Source organism: Canis lupus, chromosome 30 (assembly GCF_011100685.1).
Source record: "Canis lupus familiaris isolate Mischka breed German Shepherd chromosome 30, alternate assembly UU_Cfam_GSD_1.0, whole genome shotgun sequence".
Classification (NCBI taxonomy): Eukaryota; Metazoa; Chordata; class Mammalia; order Carnivora; family Canidae; genus Canis; species Canis lupus.
Window position 1 is genome coordinate 20,981,046 of NC_049251.1, and position 18,695 is coordinate 20,999,740.

General features: G+C 37.8%; 1 protein-coding gene across 1 annotated transcript in view; it reads right to left on the reverse strand.

Annotated features, from left to right (window-relative positions):
* The window catches only part of RAB27A (RAB27A, member RAS oncogene family), a 55,189-nt gene extending 37,069 nt beyond the window's left edge, over positions 1 to 18,120 (reverse strand). The window contains exon 1 of the mRNA NM_001048130.1: positions 18,052 to 18,120. The gene's annotated coding sequence lies outside the window, so the exon portion shown is untranslated. The remainder of the gene's footprint in view (positions 1 to 18,051) is intronic.
* Positions 18,121 to 18,695: the final 575 nt, after the last annotated feature.

Sequence of the window (18,695 nt, forward strand, 5' to 3'; positions counted from 1 at the left end):
TGAACCAAAGGTAGACATTTAACCAACCGAGCCATGCTGGTGCCCACTGGCTTTCTTGTCTCTTATCTCCAAGTACTTTCTCCAAACTCTAGTTTGTGTGTGCAACAACTGACCTTACATCAACAATGCCAGTCAATGAATGCACTTTTCTTTTTTTTTTGTAACACAGTGAGCTGCCATGTTAACTTCAAGATATTGGACCCTCCTCAATAAGCTCAAAAGCTACTGTGTCTTTAAGGACTTCTACTTTTCCAACAAGGAAAAGAGCTTTCCCCTATCTATTTCTGGGAATAGAGCCATTTCAGGAACACAAATACTTCTCAATACTATCCTAGTTTTGGCTTTCCCATAATGTTAATGAACCGGCAGCAAACTGATACAAGTTGGTCCTGAGTTTAAAACACTCATAGGAGTCCTGGGTGACTCAGTCAGTTAAGTGTATGACTCTTGATTTCAGCTTAGGTCTTTTTTTTTTTTTTAATAGTAAATTTATTTTTTATTGGTGTTCAATTTGCCAACATACAGAATAACACCTAGTGCTCATCCCGTCAAGTGCCCCCCTCAGTGCCCGCCACCCAGTCACCCCCACCCCCCTCCCTCCTCCCCTTCCACCACCCCTAGTTCATTTCCCAGAGTTAGGAGTCTTCCATGTTCTGTCGCCCTTTCTGATATTTCCTACCCATTTCTTCTCCCTTCCCCTCTATTCCCTTTCACTATTATTTATATTCCCCAAATGAATGAGACCATATAATGTTTGTCCTTCTCCGATTGACTTATTTCACTCAGCTTAGGTCTTGATCTCAGGCTCATGAGTTCAAGGAACGAACGAATGAATGAACAAAAGACATCTGTAAATATTTCTACCATGTAACAACTTAGTTCCTTTATTTATTTTAATGATTTTAGTCACCACTTATTTGAGAGAGAGCGTGCACATGAGCAGGGGAAAGAGCAAAAGGAGAGGGATGGGCAGGATCCATGCTGAACTCAATCCCACGACCCTGAGATCATGAACTGAGGCAAAATCAAGAGTTGGATGCTTAACTGATTGAGTCACCCATGCCCCACAACTTAATTATTTTAAAAACACTGAAATACTTCTGCTCAGTGAGGGAGACCATCAACAAAATGATAAAGCAACCTACTAAATGGGAGAAAATATTTGCAAATCATATATCTGATAGGAGTTAATACCCAAAATATATAAAGAAAGTCATACATCTTAATACAAAACAACAACAACAACAAAAACAAACAAACCACCCACAAATAATCTGATTTCAAAATGGGCAGAAGACCTGAATAGATATTTTTCCAAAGAAGACGTACAGGTGGCCAACAGACACATGAAAAGATGCCCCAAATCACTAATCATCAAGGAAATGCTAATCAAAGACACGGTGAGATATTAGCTCATATCTTCTAGAATGGCTATTATCAAAAAGACAGGGGATGAGGATGTGGAGAAAAGGAAGGCTTCTATGCTGTTGGTAGAAATGGTGCAACCACAGTGTAAAACAGTATGGAGGTTCCTCAAAAAAATTAAAATAGAACAACCATATAACCCAGTAATTCCATTTCTGGTATTTGTCAAAAGAAAATGCAAAAACTCAAAAAAATATATGTACCCCATGTTCATTGCAGCATTATCTACAACAAATAGATAATTTAGAAACAACCTAAATATCCATCAACAAATGAATGATAAAATAAAATGGGATGGATACATACATACACACATGCACAGAGGAATACTACTCAGCCATAAGAAAGGAAATACTGCCATTTGTACAACATGAATGGACCTTGAGGATATTACACTAAGTGAAATAAGTCAGACAAGGAAAGACAAATCTGTATGATCTCAGTTATATGTGGAATCAAAAAAACAAAACAAAACAAAACAAAACAAAACCCCAAGCTCTTGGATACAAATTGGTGATTACCAGAGGCAGGGACTATGGGGTGGGCCAAATGGGTAAAGGGAAACAAAAGGTAAAAACTTCTAGTGATGAAATAAATATATTATAGGAATATAATATACAGCATGGTGACTGCAGTTACTAACACTATACTGCATATTTGAAACTTGCTAAGAGAATAAATCTTAAAAGTTATCACACAAGAAATTCTGTGACAGATGTTAACAAGACTTATTGTGATCGTTTTTGCAGTATACGCAAATACTGAATCATATTGTACACCTGAAACGAATACAAGGTATATCAAATATACCTCAGTTCTTAAATTTTTTAAAAATATAATTTTTTTAAAAAAATTGATATAGGCTCAGAATATCAAACTATTTCCTGATGTTTTAGCACCACTAAAACAAGGACACTAGGATTCTTAGCCTTTAGTGTCCATTAGGTGTCAGTAAGTTACAGAGAGCTGGACAGAGATCTTTTTGGTCCCCCTCAGGTCTACTCTCTCAGCAATGTATTTGTAATGTGTGTTGAACTACTCCCTAAATAGTATCATGTTCTTTAATAGCTGAATCAAAAGGAAAGAAAAGAAACTCACCTAATGGACAAGGTCTAATAGGATGTACTTATTGATTCTCAGGAAGTCTTTCCTTGTTCCACCTATTCAGTATGTAGTCTTGGAATGGACTGTTTGCATTTCTGTCAGCAGCTGTTTATAGAATGGGGTGTGCCTTGGATTTACTTATGCAAAAGGACTGAGGAACTACAATGTACTTGCAACCATCCAGCCAATTTCTAAATCAACCTGTCGGATCACAGTTGGCTATTTCGCTATTGCTATTGACTTCTAATTTTATTGCATTTTGGTCAGTAAATGTGATCTGCATAATAACAAATATAAGGTCTGTTAAGGTAAATTTTATGAATGTTCCAAGATTTCTTTAAAAAATTTGTAACCTTGTTGTATCCAGAATTACATACATACTAGTTCTAGCTAGTCTTTCACTCTTATATAGATTTATTTATGTTTTGCTCTTTTATCTGTTCGTTTCTGAGAAAGGTGTGTTAAGAAACTGGGTTGTATTTATTTTTATGAAATAAATACAAGGAAAATGTCCTACAGGAGATAAATATAAAGCACTATAAAAGAACAAGGCTTTGCAGTCCCTATTCAGAGAGGCATTAAGTTTCTGGTCCTCAATTTGTGTTTTGTAGAACTCTGAGATCCATGAAGGTACTTCAAGAGTTCCGTAAACTTTTATTCAAATGTCCATTTTCCCTTGTTATTTTTTTGAATTGGAATAAAAACTCTTATAGTCAAATGAGTTATATACAGATTTAGAGACCTCCAAATTGTTCACTTATGCTGCTTGGCTAAGTTATTTGCTTCTGCTCTTCTAGCATATATGTTATTTGAAATTTCTATAAATGTATCATTAATTTAGAAGGCTATAATTTGCACTCAACTTTTTTCTTTTTCTCTTTTTTAAAACAATTCAGAGTGGATTCATGTGTCCACTCTTGTGAAATTATGTAAAGAAGCATATGCCAGCCATACTCAATACATGACAGCAAGGCTCAGGCACATCTGTTCAGCACGTTTGCTTTCATCCTGTTAGGACTGTCAATTGAGCAATAAAAAAAATGAACACAATATGTTTCATCAAAACATTCAATTATAAAAATAAAAAACAAAATGTAAATGCAATAAAATTCACTTATATATAATTATATAAAATGAACATTCTATTATAGATCACTGTAGAGATGGTTTTATGTTTGGGGAACTTCTTGTTTGACTTACATAAACATGATTGACCTATCCTAAGTTTGGGTTATTTCTTGTCTATAGCAGATCAGTGTCTTTCACTGCCTCAGAAAACTGCTTTGGTTCAGCTAGTAGCAAAGTTTCTTTAGCAAGTTTCTTCAAATGAATTCTTACATGGCACTCCAACATACAAAACCAATGAGAATGGAACCATTTCAATGAAAAAATGAAGATGAGACCTGACTTCCAAGGCCTGTGGTCCAATAAAGACTAATAAGAGCTCCTTGTACACATTTAGAAACCAATGAGGAAAGCTCTACCTTTAACCCAACTCTGAATCATCTCATTTGGTTTTGTTCCTTAACACTTCCTGTCTGCCTAAACACCTGAGACTGACAACTCATTTTGTTAAGGCCTGCCAGACTTTTCTATTGAACAGCTCCTAAAGATGCCACCTCTTGGATCTCCTCCACTTACCACAATCTTAGTAGTTTTCTCATCTAGGGGGGGAAACCTAAAATGTATTGATGTTCCTGGTGAGGATTCCAAGAAGTGTTACCTAAAGCTTGAGAGAGTAAGATAAGCCTATAGGAAAGAGTCTTGTAGACAATGCTCAATGGATCATTCACAAGAAACCTAAGAGCCCTGGGTCTAAGTCTAAATAGTCCTGGGAAAATCCAGACCAAACTGGCCAGAAGTGAACCAAGAGGCAGCACTCCTGACACCCCACCTTGGGTCAGGAACCAGTATCCTTGAAACGGAAAATGGTAGGAAGATGTTTGTAAACAGCTACATTGGTGATCCTTTCCTAAAGGGTCTAAATGGACACATTGAGCCATCAGAAAACATATCCAGATTCATCTAGACTCAAGAAGCTATACTCGGGGTATAATTCTCAAAAGTCAAGATATGTTTTGAAGAACAGTTTGAAATATTGATAGAGCAAACTTAAAATAATTCAGAATATATTATTTTGTGCTATGTCCAAAGCCACTTTATACTAAATTATAACCAGAATAGCATAGAGGCACAAACTTTTTTTTTAAATACTGATGGGAGAAAAACAGAAAATTCTCTTCACTAACTTGATTTTTTTCTATGAATTCAGGAGAAATTGCTAGTATTATATTTTATCCACAGAACCTCTTGTTACAGCTAATGGCTATGTCATGAAGAATGCTTTTATATGAAAGTATTACTACTTAAAACTATTAGAAAATTCCAAGAAAGCAGAAAGGGGTATAAGGAAAATGGGAAAAGAGCAATCTCTAGTGTTCCCCACCAGAGCAGGCAGGCTCATGTGAAGGGGACACAGAACCACTTCCAGACACAAGGGGTTAAATACAAATGCAGGTGGTCAAAGTCACATCAAAGTCAAACACCCATAAGGTAAGGAACAGATCAAAAAGGGGAGAAGTGGCTTATGGATCGTGAGAGAGTGTTCCACGAATTCAGAAGAACATCTAGTCATACAGACTGGAGAGACCTTCTAGCTCATTACAGCCAGCAGGAGCAATATCTAGGAAAAAAGGCCCCTGGTAGCTCTTGCTTTATCAAAAACCAGAGAGATTCTCTTACCCTCTAGGTCAGGGCAATTTTTTCCATCTACTTGCTCTCCTCTGTTAGTCCATTCAATTTCAAAGGCTCCCTAATTATTCCAACCAGGTTCCTTCACTAAAGTTTCCTCTTTCTATCCTGGAAAGATGGAAAGCCATGCATCTAGGTTAGCATTTGGTCCCCCAAAGCCATACCTGTCTTTGTTATCAGCTAAGCCTGAGACACAGGCACCTATGAGAACCAAGCTCCTGTGCCTGAATGATATTTTAAGTCAGGGTCTAATGTATGTAGGGGCCAACGTGAATAGGCAAGATGGTCACTCAGAAAGAATCTAGAAAGCCTTGTTTTTTTTTTTTTTTTTAAAGAGTAGATAAACCTCAATTAAATTTACTGACATAAAATAAAAATTTTGACTGTGAATCAGTAAGAGAACAAGTCAACTGGATAAAGAAAATTATAGACAAGAGGAGCATGAAGCACATGACAACACCATGAGGTCATAAGAATCCATGAATTTATAAGAAATTGATGAGAAACTTCAGAAATTTTGAGTGGTTAGAGGGCATTAAAGAAACAAATTACATTAATTTTTTTAATGAGGATGAAATGAGATTCTATTTATAAGAGAGGTGACTGTAAAGTAGTAAGAAAAGGTTTTATAAGCCACACATGGAAAAAAATCAATCTCGCAATTCTATAAACATGTTCTAATAGTCCACTTTTTAAAATATAAAGACCTTCCACATACCAACAAATTAGATTATAAAAGTTTATAAGTTGCATGTTTTGACGTCAGGAATTATCTTTCCACTAAAAAAAAATAAGTAAACAAAAAGCAATGCTATCAATGGTATCCTTTTTAAATTAGAACCTTCCCACATATATCTGCATATCACATAAAAATACATTGCTATATAGCTATCAAGCACTAAAAATAAACTAAAACTTCGAATAGACCCCAATGATATTAATCAATTTTTAATGAGAAATCACCTTAAAAATTCATATATGAATGTCCCAGAAAAGGTTTTATATATTCACATTTGAGTCCACCGTATAGAAATTACAATTTTTAATTTGAAATAATTTCCCTTAAGTGCTGGTGCCTTTAAGTAGTTGAGATACACATTCCTTCAGCTTCTATAAAATAACTCTAAACTGTGAACATTTTGATAGGAAGGGAGAGATATTAAAGTTCAATTACCATTAATCTAAAAGGACTTAATCTTAAATTCTCTGTAGGAGACAAGAGCTCATAAAAAACATATATAGGCTTCTACTATTAGGAAACTGGACATTTTTCATATCCACTCTAGGAGAAGAGGTTTTACATTTTGCTCAGATGCAAAATGTTTAAGAACTCAGGAGATGCAGTGTGATTTTTCAAACCAAAATGTGGGGCATGTGGTCTGTCAGTGGGTTTTTGTGACCCTTTCAGGAAAAGGAAATATAGTTTGGAAACGTAGTTTAGTTGTCAAGGTACTGAAATTTCTAAAGCATCTCACTAATTTATGGGGCAAATGCACAAGAATATGTGAAATGAGGCAGTCCCAGAAAAATTCACAGATTTGGTCATCACAACACATCTCCATGCACATACGACATGTGTATTTATTTGCATTCCCTGTACTTTTGACCCTAGGGCTCTCAGAGCTGAGGCCCTTTTGATTGCCACAGTAGGGAAAAGGGAAGGGAAGTTGTTTCAAAGGAAACATCCTTACGTATTCATGTTCCTTTTCTCACAGCCTCAGTAATTAATAAAATAATCACAAAGTAAGCCAAAAGCTCCTCTACCCACTCCACTCCCACCTTGGAAACCTGTCTTCATAAGCCACATCCTACTCTGGATATTCCTTTAACCAACATTTGGTTAAACACAACTCAAATATGTATGAGTGTTTTATTTTGCTTAACTCATAGGAGTATTATGCTTCTTCTAAGTACTCCTCTCCCTTCTCGTGAATGTGTCTCAACTCTCCAGTAAACTTGCACATTTCCTGAAGACTGTCTCCTTGTGAATTACTTATCCACCACCCCTCATCACTAGACTAACAACAGGCCAGCTGTCACTCAACTGCTAATTGTGCTTACCATCTGGCTTTCTCCAACAGCCTCTTCCTTCCTCTGGTTCCCTCTGTTCATTGCTGATTTCATTCAGGAGTGACCCAAAAAAAGTGTCTTGGGGCTCCACTGATAGCTGCTCTTTTTTGATAAATTAAATTGTATTAGTGTTCAACTCAACAGTATTTGAGAAGCAACTTCTATGTTGCCCAATACTGTGCTAGCAACTATGAATGGCATGAAAGAAATATGTGACCCAGCCACTCTCCTCAATAAGTTGGTAATTGGGATGATGAAACGAATTAATTTTCAACAAAGGACAAGTAAGATAATCAGGAAACAAAATGTCTAGTATGCCATGTAGACCACCTAGCACAGGACATCAAAAGCACAAAGGGCTTGAAGTCAGAAGACCTAAACTCTGCTACTTACTTCCTAGCTGTGCGACCTATGGCAAGTCACATAACCTCTCCAAGTCTATTTCTTCAATATGGAAATATTTATCCAGCAAGATTATTGGAAGGACTAAAGAATACATTATGTGAATGCATTTTATAAACTATAAACTGCTGGGTAACTATAAGATGGTTTTATAAGACAAATAGACTGTAGGGAGGTCAGAAAGAGGCAACTATCTGACCAAGCCTTCAAGCAGGAATCAGAGCCTGAGCTGAGTACCTTCCAAGCCTAAGAAGGACTTGGCAAGGTGGTCAGGAATAGGAAAGAAAAAGCACATTTGGTGCATGGCTGTGTTTCAACTTCAATTTAACAAGTATTGAGAAACCCTGTCAATTACTTCAAAGGCTACAAATATGACTAAGATAATTCTTCCCCTAAAAATTTAGTCAGAGAGAGACATAAGACCACTATAAATTCAAAGGAATGCTTATAAGTTAATGTGGCAAGTTGAAGAGGGCTAGAAAACTAACCATCAGTGTGTGGGTTTCTAGTTCTGGCTCTGCTACTATCTGTGTGCCCCTCAGCATGGGTCACTATCCCTCTCCAGGCTTATCTCCTTAAATATGAAATAAGAGGTTTTGACTCCATGGTGTCTTTCCTAGAAAACATTCTATTCTCTGATTGTAGGTTCAGAGTCCGGGGTTTAACCATAAGAAAGTTCAATGGTGTCATGGCAGCAGGTATCTCTGGTATCACTTCTTACTTCTTAAAGATGAAAGCCTAGACAAGGTCACCAGCAGTGGGAATGTGGAAGGAATTCAATAGACGTTAATTTAAAAACAATAGAATGTAGTGGCTCAGTGGGCACAAGAGAAAGCAGCAAAGACAAAGAGCTCCAAAAAATGAAACTGGGTGGGGCACCTGGGTAGCTCATTTGGTTAAGCATTCGACTTCTGGTTTCGGCTCAGGTCATGATCTCAGGGTCCTGAGATCAGGCCCCATTTTGAGCTCTGCATCAGTGTGGGGTCTGCTTGTCCCTCTCCCTCTGCTCCTCCCCAAGCTTGCTCACTCACTCACTCTCTCCCATAAGTAAATAAAATCTAAAAAAAAAAAAAAAAGAGGGGATCCCTGGGTGGCGCAGCGGTTTGGCGCCTGCCTTTGGCCCAGGGCGCGATCCTGGAGACCCGGGATCGAACCCCACGTCGGGCTCCCGGTGCATGGAGCCTGCTTCTCCCTCTGCCTATGTCTCTGCCTCTCTCTCTCTCTCTCTGTGACTATCATAAATAAATAAAAATTAAAAAAAAAATAAAAAAAAAAAAGAAAAAGAAAAAAGAATGAAACTGAGTGATCAGACAGCAAAGTAGTGTTGCAGATAGAAACAGGCCACTGAAGTGGGGAAAGGGAAAAAGTTGGAGAGGACATAAGGTTGTCATGGTGGGTATAAGGTTTTTAGACAGGAGAGATGACAAGATTGGATTAGGACAGATGGAATGTTAAGGGGTCAGCAAAGACACACAGAAATGCCTGAAAACCACCTCCATTCCCTATGGTCCCATATTTATCTCTGTCCTTGGGACAGAGGCAGGGGGGCCAATGGTGAAATGTCAAAAAAGAAGGCCGTGACTGTACCTACCACAGAAGAGGGAACACACAAGACCAAGGATCACAGCAGGCATTATCAGCCAAACTAAATTACATGGGACATGGTGGGCAATCCCTGCTGTTCTGACAAAATTTTGTTTGCATTCCTCTGTTGTAAGGTATTTTATCTGGCAGTGATTAAAAAGGAAATGTCAGGAAGACAGCTGGATGTCATTTTGCCTCCACAGCATGTTCTCCTTTAGGGAGCCAACATTAAGGCATCCACTCAGTTTCAAACCTCAGACCCTTGCCCATCATCATACACCACCCATCTGACTGCATGTTGATGAAAACATATTCTGACCAAGAGTAATATCATTTTCATTCAGCCTCTTTCTGTGTCTCTCTTTCTTGACTTGAAAGCATTACCACTTTTATCACTGATATTAAGAAATGACATGCCAAAACCCTTCTCTAATTACTTAATGCCTGTGGGTTTTCAGAGAAGAATTAGCAGAACTAAACCACATTCCCCCATGTTTTTGTTCTCATTTAAAACAATACTGCTATAAATATGCATGTGCACATCTCCTGATGCACACTAGCAAGATTTTCTCTTGAAAATTGCTTCCCAATATTTTCCTTGCTATATGAACATGCAGGAGTTCTTCATATATTCCAGATACTAGTCCTTTGTCAGTTACAGATGTCACAAATATCTGTTCCCTGTTTGTAGTTTATCTTTTTACTTTTTAAATGGCTCTTAATCTTTGAGTAGTCAAAAGAAATCCTTATTTACCCAAAGTAAAGATATTCTTCTATACTATTTTCCTAACATGTTGCCTTTTACATTTAAGTCTTTAATCCATTGGAAATTTTTTAAGGTGTATGTAGGGATCCAAGTTCATAATTTTTTCCCTGGAGAATATCTAATTGCCCCATGAGCATTCATTGAAAAAACCGTCCTTTCTCTAGTGACTCACTATATAAAGGCAGATCTGTTTCAGGGCTCTTTTGTTCCTTGGTCATTTTTACTATCCCTGGGCCAATGTCACAAGACCTTAATTACTATAACTTCATTATACAAGTCTTCCTCAACTTACAATGTGATTATGTCCTGATAAACCCATCATAAATTAAAATATCTTAAGTCAAAAATGCATTTGATACACCCAATCTACTAATCCTTAAGGCTTAGCCTTAGAAGTGTTCAGAATACTTACATTAGCCTCTAGTTAGTCAAAATCATCTAACACAAAGCCTATTTTATAATAAAGTGTTGACTCTCTCGTGTAGTTGATTGAATACTGTACTGAAAGTGAAAATCAGAGTGGTTGTCTGGGTACAGAATGGTTTAAGTGTACCGGTTGTTTACTCTCATGATCAGGTGGCCAACTGGGAGCTGAGGCTCACTCTGGCTACACAGCATCAGAAGAAAGTATCCTACCACATTGCTAGACTAGGAAAAGATCAAAATTCAATATTCAAAGTGCAGTTTCAACTGAATGCATACTGCTTCCACACCATAAAGTCAAAAACTCTTTAGTTAAATCATTGTTAAGTCAGGGACTATCTGTACAACTTTGTGCCTGGGAAGACCAGTCTCCTCAACCTTACTGTGGATATTCTTAACCTTTCATATTTCCATCTAAGTTCTTCAAAAACCATATGGGATTTTGATTGGGATTGCATGAAAATCTATATAGATCAAAATGAGAAGATCGACATATTCATGATATTGAACCTAGCTGTGTATGTACATGTTATCTCTCTCCACTTATTCAGGTCTTTCTAAATGACTTTTAAAATGTCATTAAATAAATTCTCTTCATAAAGACTTTTTACATCTGCAGACTTATTGATAATTTATAGTTTTGTCACTATTGTGACATGTTTTAAAAATATACATATATCTTCTATTATTTAGCCACACTTATTCTAAACATGATAAACATAGATAAAATAATTACATTTTGCTTCTTTCTTATCTAATCTTTCTACTTTATATTTATATTTGTCTTACTGTGGCAGTTAGGAATTCCAAAAGTATTTAATAGACAGTCTTGTCTTGATTCTAACATTTCATCATTAAGAACATTTGCTATAAAAAAAAAAAAAGAACATTTGCTATAGTTTTTGGTAGATACTTTTGGGGATTAAGGAAGTTCTCCGTCTATTCCTAGTTTTCTAGGAATGAGTATTACAAATGGGTATCAGTCTTATCAAATTTTATTCTGGCATCTATCAAGAAAATTATGTAATTTTTCTCCTTCAGTCTGTTAATTAACAAGCTTTTACATTTATTGTGCCTTTGATCTTTAGTTTTCCAGTCTCCTTTCTTCTTCTCTGACCTTCCTGACTTCTATTTTTTTTTGTATATTTTTTATTGGAGTTCGATTTGCCAACATACAGCATAATACCCAGTGCTCATCCCGTCAAAGTGCCCCCCTCAGTGCCCGCCACCCACTGACTTCTATTCTTGATTTACACTTTCACCCAAGATTTTTCTTTCAAAGTCATTCTCTTTCTTCCTGGTCAGTCCTAGGATGGGGAAGACTGTAGACCTCAGAGTTGTTCATACACACTTGAATGAATAAAAAATGAAGTATATAGTAAATGCCAGGTATTTGAGGTGATTACCCAAAACTGATCTTCAAATTACATTTATATAAGGTTGTTCTTTTTTGGTGCTAAATAAAACAAGGCTACTTGAGATGCAGTCCCTTAGAGACATAATTATCATAGAAAGTTTTTCAATTGAAATAGTGTTTCATCCCCTAGAGAAATAACAGAAAGTCATTAAGCTATCTTTTGAATTTTCTTTTCAAGACTATTCTTGACTTCAAGTACCAGAACTCAAGCTCCCCCGTTACAGCAGCTAGCAATTAGAGGTAATAGATTTCAAAAATAAGCATTTTGGAAAGATGCAAAGTGCTGCTTATACACACTCTGTAATTCAACATTATCACTCAGAAGGGTCAGCCCATACCTCAAAACCTTGGTTCAGAACCTAAACCAGACCAGCTACAATGATGATCTAATTTGTAACAAACAATCCAGAGATGGAGGGAAAAACATAGGCATTTCTTTTTGTTTAAAACAAGGTGAACAAATCTGATTTTGGCCATGATGCATCAAGGGGGTTTATAGTTCTAGGGAAGTCTGGGCAGGTTCTCTCTTAATAAAAGATTATATGTTTGTTTATTCATTTAATAGGTGAAGCACCCAGTGCATGCTGTGCGAGGTCACAGAAATGCAAATAAGACACAGCACCTATCCTCACAGAGTTTAGCATTTAATGGAGGGCATGGACCACCAAAGCAAGATGCCAAGTATGGTTAGTATCTATAGTAGGCATAATGGAAGGATCTCATGAAACTAATACCTAACCTAGACATGGGCTGGGTGGGTCCCAGGGGAGGTTTCTGAGAAGTGGAGGAGGGGGTTTGATGACTTCAGATACAGAAGTTCTTTAAGTACTCTGCAGTCCTAAACAGTATATATAAAGGTAGTATTCTTTGGGGGGAAACACTCCATAGCTCCATGGTGTAGAACAGGAGAGGGAAGGAAAAAAATCTGTAAGATCCATGGACCCTATCCACAAACTCGCCCCATATGACCCCACTGCCCATATACACATACAACCCAAGAAGCTACGGTTTAAAAAAAAAAAAAAAAAAAAAGTCAAGATCCTCGAGAGATACTTGGAGAAACGACTGAAGATGAGTTATCACCCAGGTTCCTCATCTTTCTCGTCTTAACATGCCTCTTGGTATGCTCTGGGCTCTACCCAATCTGCCATCTCCCCCTGCTAGTAAAAGTGTGAACTTAATACTTTTTAAAAGGTGACAATACCTTAATTTTAAAATTAAAGAAGTTGAAACTACATTTCTAAGCTCTACAAATACTAAATTCTAACTATTTAGGATGTTCTTTAGAAAAAAAAAAAACATTGCAAAGTTTTTTTATTGGTCTATGTAATTATCCTAAAATCTGTTTTAGTCCATCATGTGCATCTATTTGACCAAGGATGTTAGACAAGGTATGTTCTAGAAATGAAAAGGGATACTTATGCAAATGAAACAGAAATCAGCAAGCAACTCTATAATAAAATACTAAAATCTTTAGTTCTTAGAAAAGCAATTAAACATCACAATATAGTATTAGAGTCTATATCTGACTCCAAAGAGCCCACAGCCACTTCCTCCAGTAAATAAGTTTTATAACAGTATTTAAAAACAGTGCCTTTTCAGTTTGTGATTTCTACCAGCCTTTAATCACTTTTAAACATTTTTAATAACTATTAAAGACTGAAAAAAAAAGATTTTGATCTAGCCTAAACAAAACATTTAAGTTGTTTTAGAGGGAAATAAACTTGGCTTGACTGACAAATGTGAAATGACAAAAATTCTAAAGCACAGGAGGATGTAGGGAAGGGTAGTACCACCTGGAACAGGTATGGAAGTACCTCTCAAGTAACCTACACCAAATGTCCCTTAAATATAACTGACATTAAATGCAAAATGACATACAAATACCTGAAAGGTGTCAATAGTCTCAAGTAAAGTTTGATAAGTAGACTGGCCTATGGGGACTATCAAAAGACACAACAGCAAAGCTTGAAGTCACTGAGGAGGGAGATGATTAAATTCAGGCACCAGCCTACAAGCACATCAGTTAAAACATCGTGCATTTAACAAACAAGCATTGAGAACATGCCTTGCACTCATAACTATGTGAAACAATGAGGTAGTTCTAGATGACAAGGGTCTAATAGAAGCACTCTCCATGGAAAAGAACTGCAAAATATGTACAAGATGCTAGGCAGGTGGGAATGTTGGGCAGAGAGGGTTAGAAGGAAGAGGAGAAGCCCAATATGCCTGGTGTGGCAATCAGGAAAACTTCAGAGTAGCATCTTGAAGTAGTCAAGGACTAAAATTGGTACACAAACGGACAAGTGATGCATGTGAATGGACAAAAATCACACAGTTCATAAAATGATGTGATAAAGGACTTCACATTTCATATAAACATCATCCTTTAAAGAAAACAAAAACTATTAACAAAATGATCTTTGATGCTAATCTGAAAGGTGTAAATAACTATTGATGGAATTAGGTAAGGGCTGTCTGGTATTCAAAGTACAAAAGCCAGACGAAGCTTACAGCCATGATAAGGGAGCAAGTGGCAGCTGACAGCCTGGGAGGGTGGTAGTGGAGTGAAGACATTTGCACTTGCAGAGGCATAAGAGGGAGAAGGATATGGCACACTGAGGGGGTGGGCAGATGGATGACTAAAGGAGAGTGCATGGGCATAGGAGAGGAGGTGTCCAGACAGAGGCTATGAAGGTGGGAGAGACTCTGCAACCAAGGCCTGAGAGGACTATTCCATAACATAAAAAGTTGGTGTTATCCTCTGGGCAATGGAAAGCCACTGCAGACTTTTATGAAAGAGAGGAACATAAAGCATATAACTTAGAGGGATATTTCCAGCAGCCACATGGAGACTGGGAAGGCACAACAGATAGTCAGGAGGGGATGGGAGAGATGGTGATTTGACTTGTGTCAGTGACAGTGAGAATGAAGAAGAAAGGATTAATTCAAGACATATTTAGGAAGTAGAAAAATCAGTATAATATAACTTCTTAACTCACTGGTTTAGGAGTAAAAGATAACCAAAACTTAGGTTTGGTAACAGAATGAATTAACAGAAAAGATGACTTGAGATGATTATTATAACCAACACTTACTTTTCTAAGTCCTTCTTTTTAAATTTAAATTCAATTAGCCAACAGTAGTATATCATTAGTTTCAGATGTAGTGTTTAATAATTCATCAGTTGCATACAACACCCAGTATCTAAGACCTTTAAAATACCAACTCACTTAGGGGCACCAAAGTGGCACCTGGTCAGTTAGATGTCTCTTGATTTCAACTCAGGTCATGATCTCAGGGTTGTGAGATGGAGCCCCAAGTCAGGCTCCATGCTCAGCATGAAGTCTGCTTAGGATTCTCTCCCTCTCCGTCTGCCCCTCCTGCTTGTGCCCTCTCTCTCTAAAATAAATAAATAAATCTATATAAATAAATCAATAAATATTTATAAATAAATAAACACCAGCTCATTTAATCCTCACAACAACCCTATGAGGGCTCTAATTTTCAGATGAGAAGATTAATATACAGAAAGGTTAAATAACTTCTCCAACTCACTCAACCAGTAAACCGTAGAGCCAAGATTTGAACCCAGACACACTACTACAATGCTACAGCATAACAGACATGATCAATTAAATGTCCCTTAGACATGTTGGACATCCAGGGAGTTAGTTGTGTTTAACTGGCATTTGGAAAACAGAAGTAGGCTTCAAAAGAGAAATCAGGGTTAACAATATGGATTTTAGAGTTATCAACATAATTGATTCCTGAGGCCATGGGAGAGAGAAGATGACCATTCAGAATGAAGGGAAACCCAGAAGGACACTAGTAAGATTTTTTAAACAATAGTCCACAGTCACCAAAGCACAGAGGAGCCAGCTTAAAGACATCAGGACTTTCTCCTTCTTGTGAAACAGGGGAGCCATTCAATATTTGCTGTGTGATAAATCTAGCATTCTCAGCTAAAGGTTCCCTGCTCAGATAACATCAGAGAGAAGAGAAACCTAATGGAGTATGAAATGGAGAAAACAAACAAACAAACTGATGCTCTCATTTCTTGGAAGAATGATCTGTATCTGCATTCTCAGGAAGTGGCTCCTGCCTCCAGTGTATCAGCAGTGATGCAAACTCCTCTCCTGAGCAGCCCTCTGATCTCACTCATCCTCTCTCCACCCTCCGACCCCCCACAGAACCCACTACTATTGAGAGGGTAGGGCCCCAGCCATACTGCAGCAACACCAGGAGCACCGAAGCAAGTAAGAAAACGTTCCCTTGCAAAGACAGTACAAATGAATTAGGGCTTCTGCGAAAATCAGCTTTTCTTTTTAATGGGCTTTACATGACTCATCAGCTATGAGGTATGCAATGCCCGGAGCTCTAGCTATAAATCCACCAAGTGCAGAGGGCAGAAGAAAGGAAGGGTAGCGAAAAGATGAACACAGATCTCAGGAAGCTTTCATCCTAAAAAGAGAAAACAGAAACAGAGGGAAGTGGTGAGCATTTCCTCTTTGAGCACACAAGTACTGAGGGTCTCGAGAAGGCGGAAACTGGATCAGCAGCGGAGGCAGCCTGAGTTCCGGGACCTGTTCAGAGGTGCAGGTCTCGGTTGCTATGGTGCCATCCTGCTGGCCGCAAGGTTTCACCAGCATTTTCTGCCACAGTTCCTGTCGTGTGGGTAGCAGCAGCAAACAAAAAGAAAAAATAATGGTTTTTGTATTCTAATAGCTGCAACCAAGATGGGGATAAACTCCTTTGGAATATATTAAATCCAACCTGATGTCTATGGGTAGGATGCCCTCATGAATAAACACTACTCCCCAAAATATTTTTTTTTCAAAACTGTGTGTGTGTTAATAATCCAAGAATCTAGACAAAGTCAACTTTTAATTAAGGCTTTTTCCCCCACAGTGATTCCTGACAATCGGTGTTCAGGAGTCACAGGAAAAAAGCCTGAACTCACAGCAAAGACAACAAAATGAGGAATTTGGTCAGCGGCCTGGAGTGGAAGTCAGGACATCGCCTTGACTCTGACACCAACCAGCCCCATGACCTGTGTGTCTGCATCCAGATTCCCTCTTAGTGTAAGGACTTGCATAGAGGGAAGACTATAAGATGAGACACAGTGAGACTCGGCCACCTACAAGCCAAGGAGAGGAGCTTGGAACAGATTCTTCCTCATAGTCCTCAGAATAAACCAACCCTGCAGACATCTGCATCTCAGACAATAAGTGTCTGCTGCTGAGGCCACCCAGTGTGTAGTGCTTTGTCACAGCAGTCCCGGCAAACTGGTGCATGTCCAGAAGTAGACAGAATTGTTTAATGAACATCAGACCCCATCAGAACCAAACCCCAGATCTTTCACTCCTGCATACTATCACTAAGCATCTATAAAGGGGGATCCCTGGTGGCTCAGCGGTTTGGCGTCTGCCTTTGGCCCAGGGCACGATCCCGGGGTCCCAGGATCGAGTCCCACATCGGGCTCCCGGCATGGAGCCCGCTTCTCCCTCTGCCTGTGTCTCTGCCTCTCTCTCCTCTCTCTAGGACTATCATGAATAAATAATTAAAAAAAAAAAACTAAGCATCTATAAAATATACGGTCCTTTCCTTAACATAACCACAATACCACGGCCAAACCTAACAAAAGTTAACAATTACTTGGGGGGCAAATTTAATTCATAGAAGAAATACACCTAATACTAAAACACATGCTTACATAAAGCTTTCCCCCATTAAAGCTGTAACAATATTAAAAATAAAATCCCAAAAACCCTTAAGCTTAGAGCAATTCCTTAATCAGCTCTCTTATTCAACATATTATCAGAGAATAAAAATCTGTTACTTTATTAAAGTTAAGAAAAGAAAGGAAAATGCAGTCAGTATTCCTATCCACCATACAGTAACTGAAAATGTATTTTTCAAACTCCAACCCAGAAATTCAGCATGTGTCTTAAAGTCTTTAGTTTAAAAAAAAAGTTAACATGTGCAGTGGTATTCTATGTTAAATCACACATATTCTAAATACATGAAAATTGGCATGGTGGAATTTGAAACCTCTACAAAAAATATATATATATATGCATATATATATAAAAACACAAAACTATACCTTGAGGGAGGGAGTATAAGTTGTTGTTTTTCTAAAATTTTAGAAAAGTTGCTCCCAACACTTCACCAATTAGACAACTTCCAATCACATGTCCTCTTCAAAAAGGTTACTTCTTGCCTACATAATACAAAGAGAAATGTTAAAGTCAGAATTGCTTACTTATAAAAGGTTTTCAAAAGAGTCTTTTGAAAAGCAGTCCGCTCCATCAACTTTCAAAATCAGGCATCTCTGTAAAAACCCACAATCCAGCTAATTAGTCTCAGCTGTTCGTCATATGGCCTGCAGACCAGTCAAGTGATTTTGCCCATTTTGAGCTTACTAAAACCCAATTCCACTGGCCTCTCAGACAGAAGGTGGCTGTATTAACCTCTTCTGGTGTTAGAAGGCTAGACTTTCTTTCCCCAATCAAAAAAGTAGAATATTTGTTTTCTTAAGAAAGTCTAAGTATTGCATTCTCCAGGCCCTTAAAGGTTATATTAACATTGTTTCTTCACAAATGCAATGCCTGATACAAACCAACAACACAGGAGATCAAATGGAAGTGCAGAAGGAATGGGGCTAGATAACTTACCAGACCTCTCCTGGCCTCCAGACCCATAAATAAAACTGTCTACTGGGAGGTGCACCCAGAATTTTTGCCAGCA